Below are 24,236 nucleotides of genomic sequence, written 5' to 3'. Positions count from 1 at the left end.
TCACTCTCTGTCTCTGCCTCCTTTTTGCCCCTTCTCTGTGGATCATCATGAGCCTCCTCCCCTATCCCTGTCCCCCTTCCTCTTGGCCAGGGAACAGCTGGCTGCCTCCTCACCCTTGCCTCTCGCATCCTGCAGGGCTCTCAGACTGTCAGTCTTCTGTCTAGACCCAACAGAGGGACTTTCTCTTACTGTATCCTTAGGCTCAGATGTCAGCCAAGAGCTACCTTTCAAGCTTGGGCTTCCTCTTGCCTGGGTTGGGAAGCAAGAGAAGGCCTTTGGGGGCCGCCTCACCTGTCAGGCTTGACCTCACAGTTGTTTGGCAGCAAAGACAGGACCTGGCACCTCTGCTTGTCATCTGTGGCCATTGGGGTCATTCAGCTGGAAGTCTGGGGGCTAAATGAGTAGTCTGAGTGTCTTGTACGTGGAGCCCAAAAATGAATTAAACTCCTTGAGGGCAGTGGAAAGCTGTCTTGGAACACTAGAAACAATTATCTTTCTGAAAGGGAACTTTCCAGTGCCTTAAGGGTGATGTGAAGGAGTCCTCCTGGCTTATATTTCGTCTTGCCATTTACTTCTGTGTGTTATATCTCTGGCAAAGAGCTCAAAAGGCTGGGTTCAACTGGAAGAGAAAGCATCCTTCTTTGTCTTTAAGGTTCTTAGGGAATATAGTTGCTTCCATTAGACCACAGCTTTGCTGTGGCTGAGCTATAGTGGAACTCACGGGACCCAGCTCATCACTGCTGCTCATGTGTGTATCTTAGAGATCATCACTGTGCCCAACCACGACTGGGGAAAGTCTGGAGACAGATGTGCATCCGACCTTGTCGCAGCATTCTTAAGGGTTCTCTACCTACCCACCACCCTTGTGTCTACTTAGCTGTGTGCACTTGGCTCACGGAATTATGTATGTTTGGGAGGACAGCATCAAAGATTCATTGCCTCTAACAAGAGCTGCTCCAAGCTGACAAGACTCCAAACAGTCTTCAGTTGTAATCAGCTTTCTGTAAGCTGAGCACAACTAACTTCTCATCCCCACCCCCACCCCACACTCCAGCTCAGTTGTATATTTTCACAAAGAGTTTTTGTTCCTAGTAGCTGTGGAAGTGTGATGGCCTTAATGGTGTTTGAATTTTTATGTAAGTTTTGACAAGATAGCACCAGCATACAGTTCAGGTTGTTCAGGCTTGGAATAGATATAATGATTTTTCCATAGGAAATTCATAATTTAATGAATATAAGAGCAGTGAAGCTAGTGCCCCCTCAAACTCCTTTTCAAGGACGCAAATCATAACCAAGTTTAATAAGTTGAAATGGATCAAAGGAAAGAATACTGAGAATAGCTCTGGACCCTAACCAGTCCCGTCTTGCCATCCCTTAGTCCTATGTTTTCTGAGCAGTTTGGCAAAAAGCTTAGGTAAAACTCATCTGCTTGACCTTTTCATATACTTAGAATATAAATATATCTGTATGTCACAAATGTGAGGAAAGACATGTATCACCAAATGTCAAATATTAGTTTTCTTCATGGTACCCAGATACAGATTTTAAAATGTGACTTATTTTCCTTTTTGGGGGATATCCTGGCATGGCAGTAAGGATGGGAGAGGGACAATTTTGAAAATGGTAAATATTTTTCAGGTATCACCATTGAAGAGAGAGAGAGAGAGAGAGAGAGAGAGAGAGAGAGAGAGAGAGTGTGTGTGTGTGTGTGTGTGTAGTTTAAATCAGAAATATCATGTATGCTCTATACATCCTGAAGCAGAAGGGTCCAGTGACATGCACCTCCTAGCTTCATTTCCTGATAATGGTGATAGGCAAAGTTGGAAAAAGAAACCGAAGTGAATTTAGGGGGGTAGTTTTCTGGTTTCATTATCCGTGCAAAAGATAAGTCAACCCTTGTAGGCCTTACTTCTCCATAAGCAATTAACTAAAATATATTTTCTGCCAGCAGGTGTCGTCAGTATTTGTAAGTGTTTGAAGAACAGCATACCCTGGTATGCCTGTTGAAAAACATGATTATACACATGTTTATAAGCTAAGCATTGACTGTTAATTCCTATGAAAGTACTTTTTTAAGATTGATAATTTTTTTCCAAAAATAAGGTGGTTATAAAGAGAAGAACTGACTTATCCAAAGTGCTTTTTGACCTTCAGAGGAAGCGAAGCACCTGTGCCCTTTGGACATATAATAGCCATTCCTTTGGAATTTGCTGTGGGGAGGAGCACTGCATGGACAAGTGCCTTCTAGCATGGCTCCTGAGGTTGCAGCAGGCGTGCTGGGGAAAGCCACTCAAGGAAAGCCTTGCAGGGAAGGGCCTGGTGTGCAGTGGTGTGCATCTGATACCATACACTTGAGTTGAAAATCTGCAACAATAAACATTCTCTTAAATTCAAATCATATCAAAATTTCTACTTGAGATTTAAATGCTTTGTAATTTTTAAAATTTTGGCAATCGTTTCCAGTGAAAGGAAAAAGGTGATGTATTTTTAAATTTAATTTTCTTTAAATATTTTCTTAAAAATATTTATTTTAAACATGAAAAGTATTATGCACGGATTATGATATTAATACAATACTGCTTCTTAATCTAGTATTTCTTTATGGCATGGATATGTGAGTTGGGTTGCAAGTGTTTACTTTTAATACCCATAACCAGCTAGATCTTCCTGCTCTAATCGTTAACTGTGAAATCCAAGGACCTTAGTCCATTTTAGTCCATGGCTCTAGACTTTCCCAGAGAAGCATCGTTAAGCTTGCTCCTTCTGATCACTGATGTAGTTTCATTCAATTTATCTGTTTTCTTATTTGTTGGGCGCTTATTCCCATGCCAAGAGGGACTGGTCCTTCCAGGCATGTTAGGTCCTCTGAACACCTGACCAAGTCACAAGAAGGAAAACGGTTAGCTCTTAATGAATTACACTGATTGTATGTTTAAAGGCACCATTTCCATATGGTGAAGTTTGCGTTTAAAGAAAGAAGGCTCTGGGGCACCTGGGTGGCTCAGTCGGTTGAGCGTCGGACTTCGGCTCAGGTCACGATCTCGCGGTTCGTGAGTTTGAGCCCCTCATCGGGCTCTGTGCTGACAGCTCAGAGCCTGGAGCCTGTTTCAGATTCTGTGTCTGCCTCTCTCTCTGCCCCTTCCCCGCTCATACTCTGTCTCTCTCTGTCTCTCAAAAATGAGTAAACGTTAAAAAATAATTTTTAAAGAAAGAAGGCTCTGGGGCACCTAGGTGGCTCAGTCAGTTAAGTGTCCAACTTCAGCTCAGGTCATGATCTTGTGGTTCATGAATCCAAGCCCCACATCGGGTTCTATGCTGACACAGCTTGGAGCCTGGAGCCTGCTTCAAATTCTGTGTCTCCCTCTCTCTGCCCCTCCCCCTGCTCGTGCTCTGTTTCTCTCTCTCTCTCAAAAATAAACAAACATTAAAAATATAAAGAAACGTGGCTCAAATGAATGGATATGTTGGCTAAGGATGCTGGAGCCTGGTGAGAAGGTTTTAAGAGTTTGGGGTCAATCTCATTTTTAATGATAATACAAAGAGATGTTTCTGTTATTTTCTTTCTAAGAATATATCTGAAAATTTGATGGACAGCTCACTTTGAGTTTTAAGATGCACTATTTCAGATGTTGGTCAGGATTAGGCCAGATTTAGTTAGCAGAATTTGTAATCATTGCCTTTCTCTCAAAAGTATATGATCTGATTTTGATTCAGCCAGTATATTTGTGTGACTCTTGGAATGACGTGTATCTAGAAATGACGGAGCTCTATTCCTCTCCTAAGTACCACATCTAGTGTCTCACTTGAGACCTAAGCCATGTTGTAGGGTTAACATAAAGTACATATTTTTTCCCTCACTTTATGAATAAAGACACTGAGGGGAGGTGACTTACAGAAAGCCATGAAGAAAGTCGGCAGCTAAACTGAGAGCCAATGCCAGGTTTCCTGATGGATTTAGTCCAGCATTTCATACAGTGTACCTTGTGGCATCTAAGGGTGTTTACCTCTGTGAAGAAAGAGGGAGGGGAATGAATACTTAACAGACATATAAAATGCTTTAAAATATTTTCTTTTAAGTATATAATCACGAGTGCTTTATGGAACTGAGGTGAACCCTATGCCCCTGCCATAATTTATGCCCCAGTCAGTCCACACGTGGACTTGAAAATTGTATGCACCTGGGGCTCAACTCCTTGCATGCCAGCTGGAGAGCTAAAGAAGTCAAACGGTTTCCAGTAATGTATACATTTCTTGGAATCTGTATCGTGTAGTGTTGAACTGATAGTATATATAACCAACTGCATGGAAATAGTTCTGAGGAGTTATTGCAGTTAGAATCCTGGTAGTTCTTCAAGTGACTAAACAAGTAGACTCCATGAATCATGTGACTTCAGATCTTGCTGGGAGGGGAGTAACATGGAGTTACCTAGGGTAAAGGCCGTTGCTTGCTGGTAGCATCTGGTTATAGTCATCCAGCCATGATTCTGAGGCTTGTTCAGATGGCGTCTTGGCTTCCAGGATAGGATGTACATGAACTAGGAATAGATATATTGGAGAAAAGCATATTCACTTTACACATGTACATTTGAGTATGTTCAGGGTATCAACTCTAGACTGAGTCCTAATGCCATCACCTGCTAGTGGTATCACCGTGGACAAGCTACTCTGCCTCCCTAAGCTCTGTTTTCCTCAGTGTTAAAATGGGGTTGATGATAATTCCACCTTCTAGGACCATAGTGAGGGTCAATGAGATGATTCATGTATAGCACTTAGCCCAGTGCTTCGTGTATAGTAAATGTCCAATAAATAGCATCATCATCATTGAGACTTCTGCACCTTGAAAAGATTCCTCAAACATTTTTAATTAATGATCACCATCCTAATTTTCTGAGTGTTGTGTTACAGATAGCAGGGCCTCATTGTAGGTCTTCTCTTTATCCCCACAACACTCCTATAAGGTTGGTGCACTGGTCCCTTTTGGGAGAAGAAACCGAGACCCGGAGCTGGGTAGTAGCCTTTCCAGGATGGCCAAGCTACTAAGTGGAAGAGCCAAGATTCACACCCCAGTCTGGCCCCGAAGCTGTACTTTCCCAACCACATCACGTTGCGTCCAAATGACTAAATCACTGGTCTCCTCACCACATAACACATGAAGGATGAACCTGCTTGCTGGAGCAAATAGCCTCACAGTCAAAAGCCTACTTTTTCTGGGTGTCTGGATAGAAGACCCCACCATCGCTCAGTGCTTCTGGCAGCTCACTTCGTAGAATGGCTACAACCCAAAGGAGCGGGAATTTGCAAGCCTCCATTTGGGGAGGGTTTGGGTAACTTCCGTTCTGTGTTTCTCAACACCAAGGAGCTGGTCTTTGGCAGAATTCCGCATGCTCAGCTCTTGGAGGTGACACTGTTAGTTCTGCAATTAGTCATTTTGCTTATCTGCATTAACCACCAGCCTTCCACCTAAACCAAATAACTGGAAGGCCCTGACTGCCATCTGGATACTTGCAAATTGTGTCATTTTCTCAAGACACTCTGAAACTGCCTATAAAATCCTGGACTGTTGCCACTGTTTTCATAACAACTGAATGAAAATAAATTACTGACCATATCCTAATTTTTGCAAAGCCCGGTGCACATGTAATTGTTATTAATGGCATGCGTATATCTAGAAGAGCTACTTCATTTGTGATGTATGCATGCAATTGCCTTCCATAATTTGTCAGCATTGGTAATGTGTACAGGTCACACACAAAATGAGGAAATGGCTGTAACTGCACTGCCATGTATTTTCATCTTGGCTCATGGACTGTCAAGAATGAAGGCCAGTGGTTTCTAATGCCTTTCATTTTTAATGAATTGACACTGTTTATTAGCTTAAAAGAGGCTATGTCACACGTTAATCAAGAAAGGCGTCTGAACCTTCATCTGGCTGGGAAAGGAGTGTTCTTTTTAAGTCTAGAAACACTTGTGTCTAGACCTTCTGTGTTTGAGCCATTGTATTCTTTTGTGAGAAGGCAGCCCCGATTATTACTAAACTTCAGTTAATTGGAGCAGAACCAGAAACCTTAACGGTAAAGTCACTGGACTTTTTTTTTTTTTTCCTCCTCTGGCTCTTAAGATGAAGAGGTAAGGAGTAGCAAAACAGGCTCTTTTTTTTTTTCCGGGGATTTATGAAACACAAACAAAACTAGCCTTCAGGAAATGACCCAGGGTCATTGCATTCGAGAACCTTAGAGTGGGAAAGGCCTGTTGAGAACATGGAGCCCAGTGCTGGGGCCATTCAGTCTCTGCTTAAACATCTCCAGAGACAGAGAGCTCATTACCTTCTGAGCCTGTACACTCCATCTTTGTTCAGTGTGGATCATGAAAAAATCCCGTCTTAATTATAACATTGCTTTCTGCAACTGAATAATATACAGGAATATTTTCTCATGTGTTATCTCCTTAAATATTTGTTCTCTCTCCCCATCTACTCCCACTCTGCACACACACATGCATATGTATGCATGTATACATACACACACACACACACACACACACACACATAAACACACTCTTCCCCCAGGTGCTTGTTTCTCTTGGCTGGACATCCTGGTTCCTGTAACTTTTCCAAATGGGACTTACTGTCCAATCTCTTTCTCTTCCTTGCTTGTTTCCACCGGACATCCTCAGGGTGCCTGGAAATCTTGAGTATTGATCAGCCCAGAGACATACTATATAGTGCTATATCAACAAACAAGATTTCTGTTATGTTTAATGTGCTTCCTTAAACAAGAGAAGTAGACTAATGCATTGAAAAAGACTTTTGAAATAGAGATGACAGACTGAAGATTAATGTCTTTGTCATATAAGTAATTTATACAAATGTAAAAGAACCCTCCAAGATGTCCTTTGATAAATGAACAAAAAGACACTAATAATTCATACACAAGGAACTGTGAAAGTAAACATTATTTAAAATGTTCACTCTAATAGAAATTATAGAAGTGCAAAAGGCAAGTACAATAATAAGGTGCTGTTTCATACCTAACTGATGTCACAAATATTTTAAAGACATGATAGAACCCAGTCCTGGGGATGTTGCAAGGAATAACACACTTCTTTGGGGTAATGAGGGGACTTGTCAGTATATATTAACACACAAAAAAAGGTACTTGGGTGGCTCAGTTGGCTAAGCATCTGACTTTTTCAGTTCAGGTCATGATCTCAGCTTATGGGTTTGAGCCCCACATTGGAGACCGCTTGAGATTGTCTCTCAATCTCCCTCTCTGTCCCTCCCCAGCATGCGTGCTCTCTTTGTCTCTCTCTCTCAAAATAAATAAACTTTAAAAAACAACAAAATAAAATAAAATAAAATAAAATAAAATAAAATAAAATAAAATAAAACACAGAAAATGTTTAAATCTCTGGACCCAGTATTCCAGCTCTTAGGGAGGAAAATACTATTCAAAGCTGTTCATAATGATATTATTTGCAATAATTGTCATGTTATATGCTTGTGCATTTTTATAGGTTTCAAAGCATTTTTATAGTCTTTTCCTCACTGGAGTATAATTATCCCCATTTTAAAGATGAGGATCCCAAGAATAGGAGAGATTCAATAATTTTCCTAAGATCACACAGCTGGGCATGGCAGAACTGAAGCTTGAAGCTGGCTGTCTGACTTCAGTTTAGCATCCTTCCCTACTTGTTTCTAACAGAAAAGCCAACGAACCGACCTATAATGAGAGAATGGCTCCATGTACCGTGGCCTCTGGCACAGGTATCGATGGCATTTGAGCCATTACACACTAGCTAACAGAAATACCTTAATGTTCTTGTAAAACATAAAAAGGAAAAAGCGTGAGCATAATGACACACATGATGTAACCAATTTAAATGTGTACATATGTGCATGAGATGTAGAGAAGTCGGGGAAGGGAGGTTCAGTCGGCACACCCTCTCCCTCTCTCATTGCACTTACTAAATTCACAGCAGTGCTGCCCTGTGTTCAGATAGCAGTCAGGGGTTTTCACTTGCACTCTCTCCTTTGAACCTTGCACTGGCTGAGGGAGCTGAGCAAGGCAAGGACTGTGCTTTTTGTTTGTCAACTGAAGAAACAAGAGATTCAGAGAGATGAGGAGGCAGGTCCAAAATATTGTCACCTCCTTGTCCAGCCTTGACCTGTTGGCACACTGCAGTGTTGGCTTAACCCAGTCATGTTCCTGAATGAGGTTGGTGGTAAGCAGCACTATTTGGGGGGTTTTCAAAGTGAAGTCCATTAAACTTAGAACACTGCATGCGGTGACCTCACCTGGGAGCCAGTGGGCTGGTGGACCCATCCCTTGGCCTGCACTCCACATTCAAGTGCAAAGCCTACTTTATATTTACAAATTTTTTAAATGTTTATTTATTTTTGAGAGAGACAGAGATAGAATGCGAGTGGGTTAGGGGCAGAGAGAGAGGGAGACACAGAATCTGAAGCAGGCTTCAGGTTCCGAGCTGTCAGCACAGAGCCCAACGCAGGGCTTGAACTCACGAGCGGTGAGATCGTGACCTGAGCCGAAGTCAGACGCTCAACCTACTGAGACACCCAGGCACCCCAAGCTTACTTTATATTTAATGTGAGATTGCTGTGAAACAAGAAGCCCACAAAAAATGGCTAAACAGAAACTTCTGTACGTGTAGAGGACATCCCTTAAAAAGATGTCTGCCTGAGCTCTGCAGATCTAATGTTTACAGCAGAGGTGCTAATTAAATGGTAAGGAGAAATAGAGCACTTCCCCCGAGGGGATGGTTTCCGTAGATACCAAGAGAAGTTGGCAACCTGAATGAAATAAAACTAAGAGCCTGTGTCAGGACCTTGGAAAATATATAAAAAATGTTTAGCAGGTGCCACCATTGTCAGATTTGGAAGTCTGGAGTCTTCCTGGAGGAAGAAGCCACAGAAGGGAAGAGGGAAGCAGCCAGTGGGTAGAAAGAGATAGATCTACAGGCCTGACGGCCCAAAGGGGGACAAGTGATAGAAGCCTTCTCTCTGTGTGCTTTCTGGCTCCAACACAAGGTCAGTGCTAGAGTCCCTCTCAAGTGTGTTATCTTACATTGAAATGCTAACATTTCATAATCCCTAAGTGACGCAGGCATGTCAAGAACGACCCCAGGCAAATACAGAGAAGATAATTAAAGGTCACTGGTGAAGACTGTTCTTGTGTTTGACTTCGCACGGGTGGGGAGGGGTGCCGGTGGCTCGTTAGTATCCTGTTAGGTTTTTGGTCTTGTTCGTTCTCACACACCTTCAACCATCCCCCTTGCTGGTTGGTGGTTGCCTTGGGTGCTTCTGGGTGTGGTCTTGCAGAAGGGGTCTGAAACCATGGTGAAGAAGGAAACAGACTATTTACAAAAGGCAAAAAAGTTGATGGTAACTTAAGTGTTGGCCACAGGCGCATGGTGCAAAGCCATCTCCTTCCGCCCCAGCTGTTTGATAGTGGCTTAAATTGGACGGTTTTGAAAGACAGCACATCCGAAAAGAGGACTTGTTTTCTCTTGTCAGTTTCTGAATGCTTTGTGCCCGGGCTCTAAGGACTGAGGAGAGTGAACTTTGCTCTGGCTCAGCATCAAGGAATGGGGACTTGCTTTGAAGGACTCCTAAATGCTTAAATCTGAATTTCTTTCGCAGCATTTATTTCTAAGCTGGTTCTTACAAGAGCCTCCCTACTAGCTGGAGACAGGACACAAGTAGAGGCTCAGAGAAGACCTCAGAGTCTTTGTTTCTGGAATGAGAAGACTGGCTTAGATATTTTTTTCCCAGAAGGTGGGTTTCCTGCCATTTGTGGTCGCCCAAATGATACAGGAACAAGGGGATACAGAGACGAGACACAAAATAATAATTTTGACTCATTTTCTCTTTTTCAGTTCTCTTCTTATTCTTCTGATCCTTCTGATCATGCTGCAGAAAAAGTCTTAGTTTAGAGCTAGTGTGTCTTTAACACCTTTCTATCACTTGTTAATTCCCCCTTTTAACAAAGCTCAAGCCTCAGTCTTAGAAGCTTTAGGCAGGCAACAGTATCTAACAAGAATTTAACAATTGGGTTCATTTTTTAAAGTTAGTTTCTATTTATGGCAGGCGCAGTGATAGCATTTATTTTTATAATATGTTTACTTAAGTAAAAAATAAGTAATTTAAGGAAACATTACATATGTAGTAGTTCACACGGTATATACATTGGCTAAAAAATCGTCACAGTGGTACCAAGAGTTTGGAAATAGTGCATTCAGTGTGTTCTGAGAGCCCTTCTGCAGCAATAGGTTCCTGAGCTTGAGTATAGCTGCTTATAGACTAAATCTTAAATTTGGACTTTGAGCATAGGAGCCAGATTTCAGATATTAAGATTTTTAAACAGATAAAGATGGGCTTTAATGTGTCATAGAAAATTATCCTGGACTAGATGTTAGCAAATTAAAAACAAAAATTGGATTTCTATCCTAAGAACACAGATCTTTTTTTTTCCTTTTCAAAGCTTCAAAGTCCCAAAGTTCCAGCTGAAATCATTTAATCCATATTCTTCCTTTTCCCCCTCACCCTCAGGGAAGGATTGGGCAAGATTGTATTTTATGTTGGGGCAGCCATAGAGTCTAGTGGTTAGGAACTTCTATTTGAGGGGTGGACTGAGCCAAGCTTAAATCTCAAGTTGGCCACTTATGAGCCAGGAGATCTTGGACAGTGACTCATCCTCTGAGCCTCAGTTTCCTCCTCTGTAAGTGAGAATTTCCAAGGGGACTGTGAAGATTAAATGAACACACAGAGGGCTTCCACAGAGCAAATGGTCCACAACAGCAGCATCTATTTTCAGTGTGCATCAGTTGAGTGGAAGCTGTGGCTGGTCATCCCTATCAAGGGGTCTGCTGGAAGGTCACTCTTTCCTTTGTAGGAAATACCCACCCAAGTTCCCAGGGATTCGAGTTGGCACTGGCCATTATTTTTTTTAAAAACAAAAGATGTTCCAAGCACACTGGCAAGATTCACGTTCATTCCTGCCAGGCAGGATGAAAAAAAAAAAAAAAAAAATCTAGTATGGTTTACTGATGTTCCCAGAATGGCTTTCAAGCAGGGAGTGGGGTGTGAGCTCAGGGTAGAGAGGCGCCCCAGTCATGGGAGATGAGGAATGTGTCATCCCTCCTAAAGGCTGGCTCCCACCTGACATGCATCATCTGGGAATCTTAACCAAGCTCCAACCGCAGAGACAGACCCGGGGCAGGTGAGGAGGATTAGGTTGCTTTGGGAGTCCTTCCTGCCCTATTCATTAGCAGGGCACTTTAATTATAAATAGATCCTTTGTTATAAATGTGGGGAAATTCCATAGCATGATGGATACAACTTGGTGAAGAGCTGAACAACTAAAAATGACCCCTATTGCTCTTGGATTGTCAGTAAATATTTATTGAGACCAGACTCTACTCAATAATTTCTCACGAGTTTAAAAGAGAAAGGCATGCTTTCTGTCCTCAAGGAACGTGTACTTGAGTTTGACCGAGTCATTCCGAACCCTGACATACAGACAAGTGACTGTCAATCAGCAGAAAGAGGGATGGAGAAGCAGGCAATCTCACAGACTGGGAGGGGGGCAGTACTAGGATGTGGTCCTCCAGTGAGCCCTTTGATGCTGGATGCTCAAAACACCATTCCCCAGGTGGGTCTTCACAGAGGGCAGTGCCCACTAGGGGCACATGAGCAGGGCACCTGTGTACCTGGCTGGACCTCTAAGATGCTGGGGGGAAGCCAAGAGGGGCTTCTGATTCCAGAGGGACAGGGCTCGGATGTTGAATGAACAGCTTCAAGTTTTCCATTTCCTGCCTCAGTCTCCATTGTCCTGCCTCTACCATGTTTATTTTGGTCAGAGTTCCCCCAGGGCTTAGGGAGTGAGCAGTGCTGGGGTTAAGAATGCAGATCTTACTGAGGCTCTGCCACTGACTGTGTACGCTGGCTGTGTGACCTTAGGAAAGGTTCTTAACCCCTCTGAGCCTCAGTTGCCTGCTTTGCAAAATGAGATTGCTAATAGTCCTAACTTAAGAGAAGTCAAGGAAACCATGCATAGAAAGCACTTTGTCACAGCCTGGCACGAAGCCACCATCAGTATTGTTGCTGTTATAAGAAGTTGTGTTTTCCGGGAAGCCAGTGTAGGGGGTGGCAGGGAAGCCATTCAAGTCAGATTTGAATTTGAATTTCAGCTCTGCCAATTAATTCATTACCGAGCATGACTTAGGGCAAGTCACTTTAGTTCTCTGAACACCTGCTTCCTCTTCTAAAAAATGAGGTGATGGAGTTGTTGTCTGATACAGATGAGTGTGTGTGTACCGGCACCTGGAACAGAGGGACTCCACGGTTCTTGGTGTCTCCTCCTCCCCACCTAGGGGTTCCCCATTGTCTCCATTTGACAGTCAGAAGAGAGGAGTCATACCTGGGTCAGGTATGGGACGACTTCTCTGTTTCTAGAAAATTGCTAGCATCTGTATAGGTAGGGAACCTCGCAGGATGCAATTTCCTAACAATTCTGGAGGCTTTGCTGCCTCTGACATCATTCTGTGCAGCCCTGCTTTGTAAATTCAGGAGCAACCCCAGAGCCGGACCCCAAATGGTGGGGCAGGAGGAGCAGGAGCGCCTGGCCAGTGAAGGAGACTTTCCCTCGATCCCTGAGGGTACTTAGGGAAACTTTTCCAGGGAACTCTTGCCAGGTTAGGCCCCATGTGGTCCTTCCAAAGGAGCCCTCCCATCTCTAGATGGCTTGAGCCGAAAGACTCATGGGAACTTCGCCCCTTTCTACCACAATAAATAACATTTTTCTTTTACCACAAAACTGCCTTTGTCTTCTCTGGAAACTTTCACTTGCATCCCTTACCACTGAATCTCCAGCATTTTTTTACAAAACCAAACAGATCACAGGTTTGTACCTACTTCTCTTTTAAGTCGACTGCCATTGTCTATTCATTTTCTCTCTTGCGACTTTGTGATTGAAATGAGCTTCAAGTGAGGTGGGGAGCTGAGCGGGTCTCCGAGCCTCTGCCTCCTCTGTCCTGTGTGTGACACACTCTTTTTCAAATTTGCAGGCTTCTGAATTTTAATAGGCTGTAGATAATGATACATCTGGTAGCATATTAATTGCTCAGACTTAGAAATAACACGTAATCACTATGTTTCAAGGCTGCAAATGAACAGCACTGAGAGCCAGTGTTTGTTATGAGCTTTGGGGAAAATCCATTGTTTGTGGGCATTTTTAAATTCCTGTCATTAAAAATGTGCAACAGAGAGCCTGGGTGGCTCAGTCAGTTAAGCGTCCGACTTCGGCTCAGGTCATGATCTCACAGTCCGTGAGTTCGAGCCCCGCGTCAGGCTCTGTGCTGATGGCTCAGAGCCTGGAGCCTGCTTCAGATTCTGTGTCTCCCTCTCTCTCTGACCCTCCCCCGTTCATGCTCTGTCTCTCCCTGTCTCAAAAATAAATAAAATGTTGGGGCGCCTGGGTGGCTCAGTCGGTTAAGCGTCCGACTTCGGCTCAGGTCACGATCTCGCGATCCGTGAGTTCGAGCCCCGCGTCGCGCTCTGTGCTGACAGCTCAGAGCCTGGAGCCTGTTTCAGATTCTGTGTCTCCCTCTCTCTCCGGCCCTCCCCTGTTCATGCTCTGTCTCTCTCTGTCTCAAAAATAAAATAAACGTTAAAAAAAAAAAAATTTTTTTTTTAAAATAAAATGTTAAAAAAAAAAGAAAAAAAAAAGAAAAATGTGCAACAGAATGAAGACTGTCTCAAATAAAGTTAGTTTTGTGTTCTGTGTGTGTGCGCACATGTGCATGTGCATGCATGCGTGTGCATGTGTGCATGCACACACACACACCCACACACACACACAAACACACATCTCCCAAGGGATAACATTTTGAAGCTATTCATCTGCCCAGTTGGGGTGTGTGGGGGCAACAGAAAGGCCATATGAATCCATTTTAGATCACCTACCTCACAGCTTCCTGAACAGCATGCTCTGTACCTCATTTTTCTACATACCATTGCTCAGTGGGTGGTAAGATGTCGCTGAAAGCTGAAAACAGGAAAGCTTAAATTTTTTTTATTTTATTCCCAATTCAGTCAGCCCCTTGTGGCTGTGCCACTGGTAGTTTTTTTCCATTTTGAATAATCAGATTTCAGTGTATTCTGTTCTCAGTTGAGAGTAGACTGTTCTAAAACCCCCAAGTGCAACCTTCCCTGGTTCTAACAGGAGGCATGTGCTGCTGAGGATGAACGTGAACCCAGTGATTTGAAGGGATAAATTGTGCTAGGAGGGACAGCTGGGGGTTACCAGGGAGTGTGGCAAATGTATCCTATGTTTCTCTCTGGAGGCCGCATTTCTGCAAGTCTCGTCTGCTCAGATATTGTTCTTGTCAAAAACAGAAGCTTACTGGGCCCCAAGAGAGGGGGCCCGTGTTCTCATCCTGCATACCCCGTGCCCTTGGTCAGATGTCCCTGTAGGTTTTACCCAGCAGGTATATCCCTGGTCCCAGCCTAGTCTTTAGTCAGATGGCAGACCTGGTTGTCAGCTTTGCTTGCCTGAGACGTACTTGATCATCCCAGATTTGGCTGGAACAATCTGTCCTTCCTTTGGGACATCAAGATTAAGATCTGAGCATCCTTTTTTTTTTTTTATTTCTGTACTTCTTTTTCCATTTCTGGGAAGTAAAGATAGTTCTGAGCTTCAAAGGAAAAGAGGTGGATGGGAGGACATGCCAGTGGGTCTATATGGTTCTTTCTGGAAGCCAAACGTAACATGTTATCTTGGGAAGAAATTCCACCTTGCTCACCTGACATGGGTTGAATGCTCAGAGTTTCTATCAATGCCTAATCCCACATAGTAGTGGGATCTGGCAAGATTGGAGCACAGCTCTTCTAGCCCGTAATTTAGCAATGTTGGGTAAGAAGGAGGGTTTTGGTGTAGACCTCAAGACCCACTTGGATTCCGTTCCCTAACTCACTCAGGTTCTTATCTTGGGATTTCATGGCTATTTTCCTCTCATCCTACATAGCCTTGGATCTTGCCAAACCACTCCCAGTTTTGCTCTATCCAGCCAGAGCTTGACTAAACAGATGATAAAGCTGCAGGAAGAAAGGGAGGTCAGGAATGTGGAATCAAAATATGTGGTCTCATAGCAGCCTGAGGTGTAGTGGCAGGAACATGTCATTAGTGAGATTGTGGTGTGGCAGGTAACACGGAGCTCCAGCTTCATCCTTGGGAGGCCCAGGGTACAATCTAGTGCTGCAGGGACGGATGAAGGCAGGAGAGCAGGCTGGGGTAGGGACTATACCTTCCCTTGGGCATCAGAAGTAAGGGCAATAATAATCTGATATTTACAGGGAGCAACTTATGGGGCAGGCTTGTACCAAGCACATTACCTACATGATCTCATATCATCTTCCCAAAAACCCTGTGAGAAGGCAGGAGACTCACCGACTCACAACCCCCCCCCCCCCCCCCCCGCCTCCCACCAACTACACAGAGGAGGAGACTAAGCCCGTGGAGGTAACATTGTTGATCTGAGGTAATAGGACATTGTGCTCTGGCCAGAAAGGTTGGCTTATATTATATCCTTAGATCCTTTGCAAAGAATCAACACATTCTTTGGGCCAGAGTGATAAGAACTTTGTGACTTGCTGCAGAGTCTGCAGCTTATTCCTAAACTCTGGGGAAGCCTCTGCAAATATCCTTAAAGTATTCTTGAAGCCTATACACAGCAGCTCCCAAACCCTGAAGCAGGGTTGAAATCCCCAGTGGCATTCTTTTCCACCTCCCCTCCAACTCAGCCCAAGGGGAAGCCAGGGAATCCCTTTCGTAGAGATCAACAAACGCAGAATTTGTATCCCACCCAAGGGTTTCCAAGAAGTCAGTAGGAAATGACTGAATGTGAAACCCCAGAATCACAGAGGCCTTCCTCTGGGCCCTGTGGCCGTGATTAGGCCAACACTGCCACTTCCAGGTGCCTTGTTGGCATTCTGCAACCAGGGATGTGTGCTTTGACCCCATTTTCTAGACCTATGGATGGGCGGGCATGATGGGCACATCACTTCTGTGGCATTCTTGCCAAAAATGTATAACCTGAATCTAACCGTGAGAAAATACCTTCTGGGCCCAAAGCTGGCCTTCCCTTAAGGGCCACAGAGGCGTGACTCTGTTGGCAGCCCTTATCCTTTTTCAGGAGGCCAAACTCTTGAAGTGCTTCAGCCTTGAGCATCTGGCCTGGTCTGCCTCAAGAAAGTAAAAGTTTTGCTTGATGTTCGGAAGGCAGATGTGGAATCAGGGACCGCAGAGAGAGCTAAATATTTGGCTTCCTCTTTCTCTGAAGGTCCATAGTGCCATGTCTGGGCATGACCAAAATGAGTTTCAGGCGATGGGTTGGCGTTTGCTAAAAGGAACTTAACTGGGGTGTGGGTGTGCATTTCTCCTCTGCCCAAGGTTAATAGTAACATCCTGTGTAAGAGAATTTGAATGTGGTCTTCTACTAAACTCCAATATTTTAGGGCTATTTATTAGATGTGTTTAATCTTGGGCCAATTTAACCAGTAGCAGACTAATAAAATAACAAATTTGGGCTTGCTGCCAGGACAAATGTTGACTTACCCTTATAATGTTGACTGAAACGAATATCTTTGAAAGTAATTGAGGAGTGAAACGTTTGCCAAAAATACAGTGTCTGAAACAGTGGTTCTGTTTTATTTTACTGGCACTGCTAAGAGATTACGTTCGTAACCTAGGCTGCCGCCCGCTTCGGCTCTCAGAGTCCCATATTTTACTGAATTATTGCCCAAGGTTCATTTCTTTTTTTCATCCCATCACCGTCATTCAGCAAAAATGAATTTCCCCGAGGCAGACAAGCAGGGCCAGTTATTCTCCAATGCAGGGGCACAGATTCAATGGTAACCAGAAGAGTAAAGATAATAAGTTGCTTGAGGTCTGCCCTCAGAAACAAAATGGTTTGCCCTGAACATTAGCCCTCTCAGAGTTTGTAGTAAAATTAATTGCTTCTCCTGGCTGAAATCCATCTCCCTCACCCCACACCACCCCTTCCCTTGGTCATTTTAGTTTATGCGCACATTAGGGAACTACAGCATTTTGCCAGCATGTGTTGTAGACTTGAAGGAAGCAGGGAGGCCTGGAGGAAACGAAGCCGGGCTGACCACAGAAGTTATCATAAAGTGTGATTTCTTTCTATGCTCATTTTTTATTTGCTTTTTATGGGAGACTGTGTTTGGGGCAGGGATGGAGCAGGCTTTCAGAGGCTCATGCCAGCATTGTTTCAGCTTAGTCACATGGCCTCCTGATGCCTCCCCCTTCATCAAGGCTTCCCCAAAGCAACCACCTCACAGGCAGACTTTGGCCAGATGCTGTAGGTGCTAACTGGCGTGGGCAGAGAAGACTTGATGTTCAGAGAATAAATAGAATCTCTCCAAGCTTCGTCTGTTCAGTTTTATGGCCCCGAGAGCTGATGGTTTAATTTGTGGATTTGCATAGACCATCTTGTGACATCTCTGTCATCTGCTGGTTAGCATTTCCATGAGAGTAGGCTGGAGAAATTGTTGGAATCACAACATAGCAAATCCAATACCCTGTCTGCAGCTTGGCCATGAGACCCAACTAATTCAGAGTGGTCTGGTTTATTTATCCAGACTTTCCTGACTCTTCCTTAGCAAGCAAAAATACAAAAACAAAAATAAAAATAAGTGAACAAAACCCACACAACTTTTTTTTTTTTTTTGAAAGAAATTGAGATGTTTTTCTTAAAGCATCTGATATGGAGAAAGTTGGGCCATTTCATCAAAGAGGAAATCAGATTTCCCTTGGATGCACAGGGCAGGGCAACAAGACTGCAGGAGAGAATAAGCACAAGGGTGTGGCCCCCATCTTTGAGATTAGCTGAGACAAAGTATCAAGGACCCCTTCAGGGCGCTGTTCCTGGTGGTTTGTCAAAGTCCACAAAGTCTGTAGCCCTTTTGTTGAAACCACTGATAAAAATCTCTAAAGGAAAATTGTAGTTCTGAGTGTGAAGACCTTTTGCTCACCTTGTGGGTTAGAAAACCAATAATTTTGAAATGCATTTGGCCTAATCAATGAAGCCAGGTTTCCGTTGGAATTTGGGCCTCATTATTTGCCTTTCAACTTCTGGTAACAGGTGACACCAGGTCAATTAGCTCTGTGCCAGGGAAAAGAGCAGAGAAAAAAAAAATAATGGAAATTTTGGAGTTGAAACCATTATTTCATAATTGTCTTTTTCTATTTCAAAAAAAAAAAAAAAACCAAAAAAACAAAAAAACAAAGATGAAGAGTCAGTTGCAGACTCCATAGAAGCTCCCTTTCATGTTCCTATAGCCCTGGTCCTCCTGCTCAAACAGCTCTCTGAAGGCCTCCTCGTTGCTGCCTCCGCGCCCTGAATGGCCCTGTGGTCCACTGTGCCCTGCCTGCTGATCACCTGCCCCTCTCTTTGACTGCCCCAGCCAACATTGACTCTCTTGGGTACTTTGCCTGGATCAGCCTTCTGGTTCACCCTGTTGAGTCAGGAAACATCTCCCCCCCACCCCCACCAAGGGTGACACATGTACACTTCAGTGAGGCCAATTTTGCAAATGCTGGGTAAACAGTCACAGAGTTAGATTTAAAAGGATGCGTGTAGTCACAATGTATCTCTTCCAACGTATGTATTAATTACAAAGGGAATAGTAACTTTACTGGGAGAAATCCCGCAGACAACATCTGTATTAGTTTCCTAGGGCATCTGCAACAAAGTGCCACTAGCTGGGTGGCTTAGAACAACAAAATTATTTCTCACTGTTCTGGAGACCAGAAGCCTGAAATCAAGGTATTGGCAGGGCCATGCTCCCTCTGAAACCTGCAGGGGAATCCTTTCTTGCCTCTTCCTAGCTTCTGGTATTTGCTGTCAGTCCTTGGTGTGCTTTGGCTTATAGGTACATCACTCTAGTTGCCGCCTCCATCGTTACATTGCCTTCTCCTTTTATGTCTTTAAATTTCCCTTCTAGAAGGACACCGGTGATTGGATTTAGGACATACTCTAATCTAGTATGAAGTCATCCTAACTGATTATATCTGCAAAGTTCCTATTTCCAAATAAGGTCACCTTCACAGGTTTGGGGGTACAACCTCCACATATCTTTTTAGGGGTATACAGTTGAAGCCATGACACCACCTTAGCCCAGTGGTCAAGGTTACCATCACCAGCAATAAGATAATGTTACCCTGATATGATGTACCAAAAAGGACACATCACTTCTGATGTGTTCTTGCCAAAAATGCATAATCTTAATTTAATCGTGAGAAAACATCAGACAGATCTAAACTGAGAGATATTTAGCAAAATAATCGACCAGTACTCTTCAAAAGTGTCAGTGTCATGAAATACAGACCAAGGAACTGTCACAGATTAGAGGAAACTGTAGATATATGACAGTGAAGTATAAATGTGAGATTCTGGATTGGATCCTGAAACAGAAAAATGGCATTAGTGGGAAGGCTGATGAAATTCTAGTGAATCCTTTAATAGTTTGGTTAATGTTATTGTAACAGTGTTAATATCTTAGATTTGATATATGTGCCATGGTTATGTAAGATGTTAACTTCAGGTAAGGGGGGTACAGAGTACACGGAACATTCTGCACTATTCTTGCAACTCTTCTATAAATCTAAAATTACTTCAAGATCAGTTTCTTTAAAAAAGAGAATGCATACACTGGGTGATTAGATAAATTCACCTGTTCTTAGTGGCAAGGGGGAAGGGGAGGAGAAATAATCTAGTAAAAACATACCAATTTGTGAGTTCGATTTTAGGCTGTGTTCATGGAAAGCTTGCTTTTCACAAGGCACTGTGCTTTGCACTCATTATCATTGTCTTTTGGAATAGTGTAGCTATTGGAATATTGTAGCTTTTTGGAATAGTGTAGCTGAGGTGTGTGGTCTGAGATAGGATCCACATCTTGCCTCTGCCACCTGAGATAGGTGACCTGTGTAAGTACTTATGCTCATGGAACCTCAGCTTACTCATCTATAAAATGAAAATAATGGTATTAGTTCTCTCACTGGATGTTCTGAAGATGCCATGAGCAAATCCATGTAAACCTGACACAGATTATAAGCTCTTACAGAATTAAATGATAGCTCTTACCCACAATTCTCACTACTGCATTATAAGAGAATTCTTTCCTTATTCTTCAGTTGAAGAAACTGTGGGTAGGTAACTTGCTCAAGGTCACGCAGCTAGAATGTATGATAGCCAGACATAGATAGATGGATAGATAGATAGATAGATAGATAGATAGATAGATAGATAGATTTTTTTAATGTGATTCATTTTCAATCATTTAGTTAGAAAAACATTATCTAGAAGGAGAACCTGCAGGAATATCTTGTCTTTGAGGGACAAGGTACAACGCAGGCTGTCTGGTCCCCCAAAGGGGAGGAGTGGAGCCACCTGAAGGAAAGCTAGGACTTGGAGGGGGCACAGGCAAGAGTAAAAGAATTGGCCAGCAAGTCAGTGAGAAACCCTGAAAGGGTGGGGAGGCCTTGGCAATAGGAGGTGTCAAAATAAGTGAGAACACCATAATATTTGTGGTGGCTTAGAAGTTTTGAAGGGTGAGAATCTTGGGCATAAACCATAAGACAGCATGAGCCAGCCTTTGGTCCTAAGGATGGGGGTGGTAAAGTCAAGCAGTCAGGTAGTCATGAGTTTACATTTATTTGGCTGGAGAGAGGCAGAGTAGGAGGGAGGATCTAACAAGGATGGGAGGTCTTTGCCTTCTTAGTAGAAGATGGTGTTGTTGTAGAAATGGAGAGAAAAATATACATTGGGAGGCAGAATTGGGAAACGGAAAGTATACTCACAGATTAAAATAAATCCAACAGAACAGAGGTCTCCCCTCCCTGGGCAGTCCAACCTTGAATGGCTCCTATTTTCTCTGTATGTTTCTACATCTGATTTGAACTCTACCAGAATGTTTTATGTCATGGAGTCTGGCGATTGGCAGCCTGTTGATAGCTTTTTTAATGAGAGCAAATAAAACACCAGTCAGTAGCATAAAGCAGACTTCAGGGAGTCTGGTGGCTGGGTCGGTGCCTCTCCATCAGTTTGCTCATCTTTAAGTTTGAATGTTTCAAGGTAGCTCTCTTAGCCTTTGATTTCCCAGCTACATGGACCCTTCCCTATTATGGCCTATGTTAGTTGAAAATTACTGAAATTCAGTAGTGGGATTTTTTTTTCATTTTACCAAGTTTCTTCTAATTATGTTCAATTTTAGATAATGTCTTAGCATCTGACTCTTTCAGTATCCTTTGTCACTAGGCCCTCACTAACGTCTGAAGTACAGATCTTTGATGGCATCTGTCTGCTCACTGATACATTTGCAAAATGGTTCTCTGTCCATTAAAATAAGCCTTTGTATCATCTAGCATTTTTACTGCGTACCACAGGCAGGACTGCATACTGCGTCCCCCGTGCGCAGCCCCCAGCTTTGACAATTACCAACCTGTGATCAGCTTTGTTTCCTACACATCCCCCCTCTCTATCCCTGTGTTACTGTGAAACAGATCCCAGGCATCCTATTATTTTATTTGTCCCTTATTTGTAACCATCAATGGTCAGGGAAAGTTTGTGTCATGTTTGGGCTGATTTATTTGGAAAGTTAAGACAATAAAATGTAGTAGGATAGGGTTTACTCACATAAAAGATAAGTCAGATATATCTCCTGCTTACCAGGGGAGGACCCTGTTTAGCTAGCTCCAGAAAGAATAAGCAAATCAAGCCTGTGCCCTCTCCAGAACTTGATGATTATCTAAGTGTGCCTTGGGAGGGTGCTGTACCTGGGAATCCTTGGGCATGTTACAGTAGAAAAGCTGAGGTTAAGGACCACTGACCCAGGAGCCAGCAGCTGTGTTGAGCAGTGGTCTGAAAACTGTGGCCCACAAGCCAAATATAGCCTACTTCCTCTGGTCTTCCTTAGAAAAGAATGGCTTCTATTTTTAATGGTTGAAAAAAGCAAAAGAATAATATTTTGTGACATGTAAAAACTATATGGAATTCAAATTTTAATCTCTAAATAAAGGTTTCAAGGAACATAGTCACATTCATTTATTTACATACTGTTTAAGACTGATGGCAGAGATGAGTAATCATGACAGAGGCTAGATGCCCACAAAGCCTAAAATATTTACTATCTGGCCCCTTACACCAAGCTGTAAGGCATTGGCTCTGAAGCCAGCCTGCTAGGTTTAAATCCTGGCCACCTTTTTTCAGTGACTTTAAGCACATTGCTCATCTTTTGCCTCATAATAGTAGCTACCTTTCAGGGCTATTAGGAGGAATAAACTAGTAGATATCTATAAAGCATTAAGGGGAGTCCCTGCAATAAATATGAGACTATTGTTGTTGTTGTTGTTGTTGTTGTTGTTATTATTATTATTTCATAATGCTAGGACTTCTCAATCAGTCTGAAATTATAACTTCCTGTTTAACGTAAGGATGGTGAAAGCCTCCTAGAGGGGTACTGAGTGGATTAAACATGACCCTTGGGTGTGCAGTTCCCAGCACACCTTCTGTCACACAGATGGAGCCCTGCCTAAGGCTTCCCTGGTATTTTCAAACATTTGAAAGACTTTTCTGAGTCCATTAACTTATGGGCGAAAGCATCTGCTAGCACAGTCGATTCTCATCAGGTGTGGAACAAGCAAGAGCAGTGTTGTCCTGCAGTAGAGTGGTCAGTCCTTTCTCACCCTCTTGGGCTGAGTTTGTGGCTAAGTGAAGGTAGTCTCAGGGCAGCTACAAACATGATAAGGAAGACCCTTCTATTGCTCCCCAACCCTACCCTAGCTGCAAAAATGAAGTACAGGGAGAATGAGTGATGGTTTGCTATATGCCACGTCTATTAGAATGGAATAATTTTTGAAGGAATAAAAAGTTGTGCTGGATCATATTGATATGATAGGCACTTTCTTACATGCATATAATCTGCTTTGGTTTTTACCTATTGGGAGATAAGAATGAGGAGAGGGAAGAGATAAGAATGAGGAGACTTCCCTGTCTCCCCTAGGGAAGGAATATGAAAATCGTTTAATAAAATCTCACATTAAAAATGAAATGTCATTGAGTGCTTTATTCCCCTTTGCTTGTATTTCAAGCACAAGAGATGTTTTATTTTATTTTTTTTTCAATATATGAAGTTTATTGTCAAATTGGTTTTCATACAACACCCAGTGCTCATCCCAAAAGGTGCCCTCCTCAATACCCATCACCCACCCTCCCCTCCCTCCCACCCCCCATCAACCCTCAGTTTGTTCTCAGTTTTTAAGAGTCTCTGATGCTTTGACTCCACAAGAGATGTTTTAAATTGCTGTGCTAATTCATTTACAAAAATATGTGACCTCCATGCTTCTTTCTTCATTGTCTCCTTCCCTTCCCGCCACCTCTCCCTTCTTTTTTTCCCTTTCCTTGTCCTCTGGAAAGATAAACAGAGAACATTTGATAAAGGTCAATATTCATTCGTTATGAAAATTCACAGCAAACTTAGCATAGAATGGAATTCTTTCTCCTTGATAAAGGGTATCTCTCTCATACTGTCAGCAAACACAATTCATAATGATGAAATCTTCATAATAACCACATCAGAATCAAGAATTACCCTAGTGTACCCACTGTCTCAGCTTGTAATCAATAATATACAGGTGGTCCTAGCTGGTGCAATAAGACAAGAAAAACAAACAAAAAAACCCTGTAAGACCTAGAAAAAATGAAGCAAACTTTTTCATTCAGAAAATACTGCCAACACACAATACTCAATGCCTTTTTCTTTTTTCTGTTTTCTTTTTAACCTTTTTAGTGAGATGCCCTCCTTCTCTGTCTTAAAACTGCATGGTGGGGTTAGTGTCCACACTTGAAACAGATATCTTGTTTCTGGGCTTAGCACTGACCTTGCCCAGCTTGGTCTGGCAGCTGAGTTGTCTCTGCAGGTTGTATTCTGTCATCTCTTTGTAAAGCCCGAAAGCATCCTTGGAATTGCATTTGCTGGTTTTCAGTAGAGCTATTTACCTAGAATCTGGAAACATTTTCCCTGAGGGCTCTTTTTAGATAGCAGTAAAATGCAGCTGGAGACATACTGAGTAAATGGAAAAGAAAAATCAAATTAGGCCAAGAATTTTTTTAATCTCCTATTCTCACTGAAGCCCTCAAGGAGA

The 24,236-nt window shown here is 42.9% G+C and overlaps 1 protein-coding gene across 5 annotated transcripts in view; it reads left to right on the top strand.

The window, feature by feature from the left end:
* The window catches only part of ARHGEF3 (Rho guanine nucleotide exchange factor 3), a 305,569-nt gene that overhangs the window by 235,773 nt on the left and 45,560 nt on the right, over nucleotides 1-24,236 (top strand). The window lies entirely within an intron of this gene.

The sequence above is a fragment of the Panthera pardus genome, unplaced genomic scaffold (assembly GCF_024362965.1).
Source record: "Panthera pardus isolate Hobbes unplaced genomic scaffold, ASM2436296v1 HiC_scaffold_8, whole genome shotgun sequence".
Classification (NCBI taxonomy): domain Eukaryota; kingdom Metazoa; phylum Chordata; class Mammalia; order Carnivora; family Felidae; genus Panthera; species Panthera pardus.
This window is presented reverse-complemented; position numbering and strand designations above follow the sequence as displayed.